At 32.1% G+C, this 7,906-nt stretch overlaps 1 long non-coding RNA gene across 1 annotated transcript in view; it reads right to left on the bottom strand.

Moving 5' to 3' along the window:
• Window positions 1-6,730: 6,730 nt before the first annotated feature.
• The window catches only part of LOC106727367, a 16,874-nt gene continuing 15,698 nt past the window's right edge, over window positions 6,731-7,906 (bottom strand). The window contains exon 3 of the long non-coding RNA XR_001363541.1: window positions 6,731-6,799. This is a non-coding gene — a long non-coding RNA (uncharacterized LOC106727367). The remainder of the gene's footprint in view (window positions 6,800-7,906) is intronic.

Here is a 7,906-nt window from a genome sequence, read left to right on the forward strand (position 1 = left end):
CTGGTCCAGGGCTGCAGAAACCAAAAGGACTGGGAACTTCAGCCACCCCCCAGGCTGGGCTGACAGGACCAGACACTCCAGTGGCATCCCCAGGAACCCGGCCACTCTGCGCTGGCGTGCTCACGCTGGCCACAGGCTCGGAGTGGGCGGGGTCCTGGCTACTCGGTGGGCGGGCGGGCAGGCGTCTTACCCTGCCCCTGGCTGCTCAGCGCTTGCGCGTCTAGGCCCGCCATCTTTGTCGGGTTAATTTGCATACTCACTCCTGATTGGCTGTGGGCGATACAGAGGGAGGGTCAATTTACATATTTGTCTATTATTAGTATAGATGTGTTACTTATTGTTTATGAAAGATTGTTGTGACATGATTTTAAATGTAAGAGAAAATATGTAAACATTAAATGAGAAATGTGCTGGTATTATGATCATATAATCAATAAAAGTTAGAGAATTTTAGAAACCTTCTCAAAGTTATAGTGACTGATGCAGTTGAGATCTCTCAAATCTAATTTTTTTCAAATCTAATTCTAATGCAGTGATTTTGAACATAACACAATAATTTATTATACAGTAAATTATTACTTTTATTTTTCATTCTTAACAGATTTTATAATAAAATACAGAAGGTAGTTATATGCTATTTGTTGAATAATAACTTATGTTCATAGCTATTAAGTCATGCAATATAGAGATGCTCATATGCCTCCATATATCTACTTCCACACCAATGTCCTGTGCTTACAGATATACCATACATTCATGGTTTCAGTTTAACTTTTTTATAGGAAGTGTGCTATACTTATTATTTTAAAACCTTTTTATTTTGAAATTGCTTTTTGATTGACAGGTAATTTGCTAACATATCACAGAGAGGTTGTGTATGCCCCTTATTCAGGTCCCCTAATGCTAACCTTTTATGTGACTGTGACATGTTTATTTAGTTAATATTACTAGTAACTAGATGACCGACTGGTTTTCCATAGCTTTTTTCCTTCGTTTGTTTTTGTTTTTTAAATTAATGTCCTTTAGCTATTTCAGGGTCTAACCCAAGGTACCACACTGAATTTAGTTTCTTCAGTATCGTCCAATCTGTAATAATTTTTCATATTTCCTTGTCTTCTATGACCTTGACATTTTTTTTAAGAAAACAGGTCACTTATTTTGTAGAATGGCTCGCAATTCAAATTTGTTTGATGGTTTCTTATGTTTATATGACTTTATGGATTTAGGGGGAAAATGTAACACAGGCCGACGCTCTATCCACTGAGCCAAACCGGCTATGGCTGTTTGATGGTTTCTTATGTTTATATGACTTTATGGATTTAGGGGGAAAATGTAATAGAGGTGAAGTACCCTACTTAGTTCATCATATTAAGGAGTATTTGATATAAACATAATATATTTGGGGTGATGCTAACTTTGATAACTTAGTTAACATGTACTCTGCCAGATTTCTCCACTATAGTTACTGGTTTTACTTTCCACACTTAATTTATTAAAAACTCACTAAGTGCAATCCAGACTCAAAAAAAGTGAAATTAATTTCTACTTTCTTGAGGAAATAATTTCAAAAAAATTGTAGATACATATTAACTGGACATAGGTATATATATTTTATGGTGATATTTTAAGGCTCCTTAAAGTTTTGTCAGTGGATTGACCTGTAATTATTGTTGCTGTTGGCTTCTAATGGTAATTTTCTGTTATCCTTATTCCTGGGTTTCTCCAATATTTTAATGGTTTTTATTTGCAAATTATAAAAGTTATTCTTTATGGTGTACAGTTCTAAAAAAGAAAGAATTGTGCATCTACTATATAGTATAATATAGCATAGTTTCATCACTGTAAAAATTCCCATGGGTGGCCTCTTTTTGTTCAGACCCTTCCTCATCCTGAATCTCCAAGTACTACTGATATGTTCACAATCTCTATAGTTTACCTTTTTCAGAATGCCCTATAAACACAACCGTAGAATATGTATCCTTTACTTAACAAAGTAGATGTAATATTTATCCGGGCAGTTGCATAAACCAAAACTTTGTTTCTTATATTGCTGAGTAATAGCCCATTGTGTAGATGAGCCATGGTTTGCTTATCTATTCACTTGTTAAAAACAATCTGGTTCATTTCCAGTTTTTATTATCACTAATAAAGCTACTATACATATCCATGTGTACGTTTTTGTGTATATGTACTTTTTAATTCATTTGAATAAATAACTAGGATTAAGAGCAATGGATCTTACAGGGAGTGTACATTTCACTTTAGTAGGAAAATGCCAATCTATTTTTCAAAGTGGCTGTGCCATTTTACATTCCCTGCAACAGCGTGCCTTTTCGTCTGCATGCTTGGCATTGTCATGTTGTTATTGCTGCTCTGGTTGTTTAGTTTTGTTTTGCTATTCCATTAGGTGATAAAGGGTATTGAATTATAGTTTTAATTTCCACTTCCCAATAACTGATGATGTTGAACATCTTTTCATATGCTTATTTGTTTCCCATATATATTCTTTGGTTAAATGTCTGTTCAGATTTTTTTTTCTCATCTTCTGTTGCTTTCTTAGTTTTGATCTTAGAGTTCTTAATATATTCTGAGAACAATTCATTATAGATAAGTGATATGTAAATATTTTCTCACAGTCTGTGATTATCTTTTTATTTTCTTAACAGTATCTTTCATAGAATAAAGTTTTTCATTTTGATGAATCCTAATGTATCATGTGTTTTCCCTTTTATGATCTGTGCTATTTGTGTCATATTCAACAAATCATTTTCAAACCTCAAGTTATACATATTTTTTTTACCGTGTTATCTTCTAGAAACTCCATACCTGTGTATTTATTATCTATTTTGAGTTAATTTTCATAATGCTCAAGGTGTTTGTTGAGGTTCACTGTTTTGGATTTGTGTCCCACTTGTTCCAGGACCATCGTTTGAAAGATTATCATTTCTCCACTGAATTGTCCTTGAACCGTTATCAAAAACAGTTGAGTTGATTGATGTGAATCTATTTCTGAGTCCTCTGTTCTGTTTCACTAAACTATGTCTATCTTTTTACCAATATCATGCTGTAATAATTATATATATTTATAGTACATCTTAAAATTAGGTCCTTCAATTTTTTATTCATAATTATTTTAATAGTATAAGTCCTCTGACTCTCTATATGATGTTAAAACAATTTTTTTCAATAACTATAAAGAAATATATTTTTTATTTTTTCAGTGAGATTATATGGATTCAATAAATAAAATTGGAGTGAATTGACAACTTAAATATATCGAGTCTTCTAATCTATGAACATAGTATATATCACCACTTATTTAGATTTTTTAATTTATCAATATTTTATAGTTTTTAGCATGCAGATTCTGAGCACATTTTGTCAGTTTTTTCCCTAATATTCCATTATTTTAGTGCAATTAGAAATAGTATTTTTTTTGTATTCAGATTCCAGTTATTCATTCCTGCTATGTAGAAATGTAATTAAATTCCAAAATATGGATTTTGTATCTTAACAACTTACAGAATTTATTAGATCTAAGAGCTTTTTGTATATTTTGGGAACTCTTTTACCTAAACAAGTATGCTATTTGTGAACAGATACAATTTTTATTTATCCCTTTCAAATCTATATGTTTTTTCCTTCTTTTTTAAATATAGTAGCTAGATTCCAATATGATATTGAATAGAGTAGTGAGAACATATATCCTTTCTTAACAGAAACATTTAGGCTCCTATCATTGAGTACAATGTTAGTTGAAGGTTGTTGAAAATGCTCTTTATACAATCATAAGCCTTCTTTTCATTTTTGTTTTTAGTTTTGAGAATTTTTTATTATAAATGCATATTTAATTTTTTAAAATATTTTTTCTGAATCTATTGATATGATCATATGTTTTCTCTTACCATATGCTTTCACTATTCATGTGGTGAACTGTACTGATTGATTTTTTAAATGTTTAGGCAGCCTTTTATTCCTCAGATAAATCCAACTTGGTTATGATTACATATTGTAAGTTTAATTTGCTAATATTTTTAGAAGATTTTGCATCTGTATTATGAGAGATTTTGTTCCGCAATTTGCTTTTTCTGTGGTTATTTTGGTTTAGGAATGACTTGGGAAGTAGTCTCTCCCATTGTAATTTCTAAACAAAAGTGTGGAGAATGGATACTATGTTTCCCCTAAATGTTTAATGTAATCCAGCAGTGAAATCATTTTGTTTTTAGTTTTTGGTAGGTTTTAAACTGTCAATTAAAATTCCTCAAAAATATAGAACTATTTAGGTTTTCTATTTCTTCTTGACTGAGTTTTGATAATTTATGTATTTCAGCAAATTGGTCAATTTCATGTAAGTTGTTGAATATATGGGCATGGCAGTACTCACAGTATTCACTTTTTTATTCTTTTAATATCTATAGTATCTCACAGTCTTTGCTGAGTGGTTTCTGTATTGAAGCTTGCTTTTAATGCTTCTCCAGGCAGTTCTGTATTAGCCTTTACATCCTACTTACACAGAGCCTCAAGATTAACCATACATGAAAGACTGGGATTTCCTTAGATCTTTTCTGAGCACATTCACATTCATGTATATGTGCATGGTCTTTTAACTTCCCAAGAATGTGTTGTAGCTTTAGCCCTGGCCGGGTGGCTCAATGAGTTGGAGAATCATCCTGTACACCAAAAGGTTGCAGGTTTGATCCCAGCTGGGATGCATAGGAGAGGCAACCAATCCATGATGTTTCTCTCTCCCTCTTCCTTCCTCTCTCTCTAAAATAAAATAAAAAACAAACAAACAAAAAACATATCGAGATGAGGGCATAAAGAATATGTTGCAACTTTTAAAAGTCCCTTATGGACAATTTTTCCTTTTAAGATTTTTGTCACCTCAATTTTTTTCTTGCCATTTGCAACTTCTAGAGGCTTCCTGTACTCCTTAATTTTTGACCCTTCATTTATTTTCAAAACCATTAAAGTAACATCTCCAAATCTCTCTCTCTCTCTCTTTCTCTCTCTCTCTCTCTCCTCTACTTCTGTCAGCAATCTCCTGCTGTATGAATCTGACTCTTCTGCCTTTCTCAGTACCCTAGTGATTATAGTAGACTCCACTGGATAGTCTAAAGATCATCTCAAGATCTTTAACTTCATCACATCAATAAAGTCCCTTTTGACATATAAGGTAAACTATTCATGGGTTCTGAACATTAGTATTACAACATAAACATATTTGATGGGAGGTGCATTAATCTGTCTACTGTATACCTATGGATTTTTACTTTAAGTCTATTATGATCTAAGAACATAGATCATATATGTATGGTTTTTATTCTTTTTAATTCTTTAAGGTATGTTTTATTACCCAAGTTATGTCCTATTGGTGAATTTTCCATATGCACTTGAGAAAAATGTGTATTCTTCTGTTGTTGAAAAAAGTGTGCCATAAATATCAATTTGGTCAAGTTGGTTGATAATACTGATATAGTCATTTACATCCTTATTGAATTGCTCATTCTATCAATTACTGAAAGACAGTTTTAACTACTCTAAATATAATTGTGAATGTGTCTATTTTTTTTTTCAGATCTATTTGTGCTTCTCTGTATTTGTAAGTTCTATGATTAGGTGTATACACTTAACAATATTGGAAATATGATCCATTAATCATCACATATTTTAAAACCCATTAACATTACTTGTCTACGTTTTATGAATGTAGTAAAGCTACATCAGCTCTGCTTGAATTAGCATTTTGTATATATTCCTCTGTTCACTTATTTTCAGTCTGTCTTCATATATAACATGGGTGTGTGTTTTATATAGCAAGCATAGGACTTCTTATTCTTTGCGCTTCAATTTGCCAATCTCCATCTTTTAACTTCTTTGTTTAGAACATTTAAATTTAAAGTGATTATTGAAAAAACACACAAATACATGTCTATACTACCCCAAGCAATCTACAGATTCAATGCAATCCCTAATAAAATCCTAATGGCATTTTTCTCAGAAATAGAAGCAATCCTAAAATTTGTATGGAACTCCAAAAGACTCCAAATAGCCAAAGCAATACTGAGAAAAAATAAAGCTATAGTAATCAAAATAATATAGTGCTTTGTAAATAAGCAACACATACATGGTTAAATAATTTACTACAAAGGAGTCAAGAATATACAATGGGGAAAAGACAGTTTCTTCAATAAGATGTTGGGAAATCTGTACAGGCATGTGCAAAATAATAAAACTGTACTATTATATTATACCATATACAACAACTAACTCAAAATTAATTAAAGACTTAAATGTAAGACTTGAAACAGTATAACTCCTAGAAGAAAACATAGGTATTTGAAATTTGTGATGATTATTTGGATCTGACTCACAAAAGCAAAAATAAACAAATGGGACTACGTCAAACTAAAAAGCTTCTGTGCAGCAAAGGAAATCATCAACAAAATAAAAAGTCCACCAACAGAATGAGAGAAAATATTTGCAAATCATATTTCTGATATCAGAAGTATATAAAGAACTCATACAACTCAATAGCAAAAACACAAAGAATTCAAGTTTTAAAAATGGACAGAGAATCTGAATAGACATTTCTCTAAAAAGGACATGCAGATGGTCAACAGACATGAAATTATGTACCTCACAGAAGTTGCAATGACTTTCATTAAAAACACAAGAAAAAAAAATCAGGGTGGCCAGGTGGAGAGAAGGGAACCCTCATGCATTGTTGGTGGGAATGTAAATTGGTGCAACCACTAATGGAAACAGTATGGGGGTTCTTCAAATAATTAAAAATACACTATCAAATGATTTAGAAATTCCACTTATGAGTATTTATCCAAAGAAATCCAAAACACTGATTTGGAAAGATATATTCACCCCTATGTTCATTGCAGCTTTGTTTACAATAGCCAAGATATGAAAACAACCTAAGTGTCAATTGATGGATGAATGAAGAAGATGTATATATACACAATGGAATATTAGTGAACTCATAATAAAGAAATCCTGCCATTTACAACATGAAAGGACTCTGAGGGCATTATGCTAAATGAAATAAGTCAAACAGATCAAGGCAAATGTTGCATCATCTCACTTACATGTGGAAACAAAACAAAACCAAGCTCAGAGACAAATAGAAGAAATTGGTGATTGTCAGAGGTGGGGTTGTTGGATAAATGAAATGAATGAAAGGGTCAAAATGCATAAATATATATTTATAAAATTAATAAGTCATAGGGGTGTGATATACAGCATGGTGACTATAGCCAATACTGTATTGCATATTTGAAAGTTGCTGAGAGTAAATCTTAAATTTCCTCATTACAAGAAAAAAAATGCAACTATATATGAGGATGGATATTAACTAGACTTACTGTGTAATCATTTTTCAACACATAGAAATGAAATATTGAATCATTATGCTATATACCTGAAAATAATATGATGTTATATGTGAACTATAACATATTATTTTCATCAATAAAAACAAAGAATAAAAAGTATTGAAATTAGCTCGATTACAGTGCTGAGATATCAAGGACTTCTTCAAATCTTCAATTAGTCCATATGCTTACAAATTTTACATAATTATATAAATATAATGTGTATTCCAACTTTATAACTTTGTTATAAACACTACTTAATTGGAACTGCTAAGTAGTGTTTATAACTTCAACTTGCAAGTTTCATAATCCTATATAATAAAGGGGTAATATGCAAATCAACCCCTTTGGTCAGATACATGTAAAAAATGAGGTGCACTGACCACCAGGGGTCAGATGCTCAACACAGGAGATGCCCCCTGTTGGTTAGTGTGCTCCCACAGGGGGAGCGCTGCTCAGCCAGAAGCCGGGCTCACGGCTGGCGAGTGTAGTGGCAGTGGTGAGAGCCTATTTTGCCTCCA

Source organism: Myotis brandtii, unplaced genomic scaffold, assembly GCF_000412655.1.
Source record: "Myotis brandtii unplaced genomic scaffold, ASM41265v1 scaffold415, whole genome shotgun sequence".
Classification (NCBI taxonomy): Eukaryota; Metazoa; Chordata; class Mammalia; order Chiroptera; family Vespertilionidae; genus Myotis; species Myotis brandtii.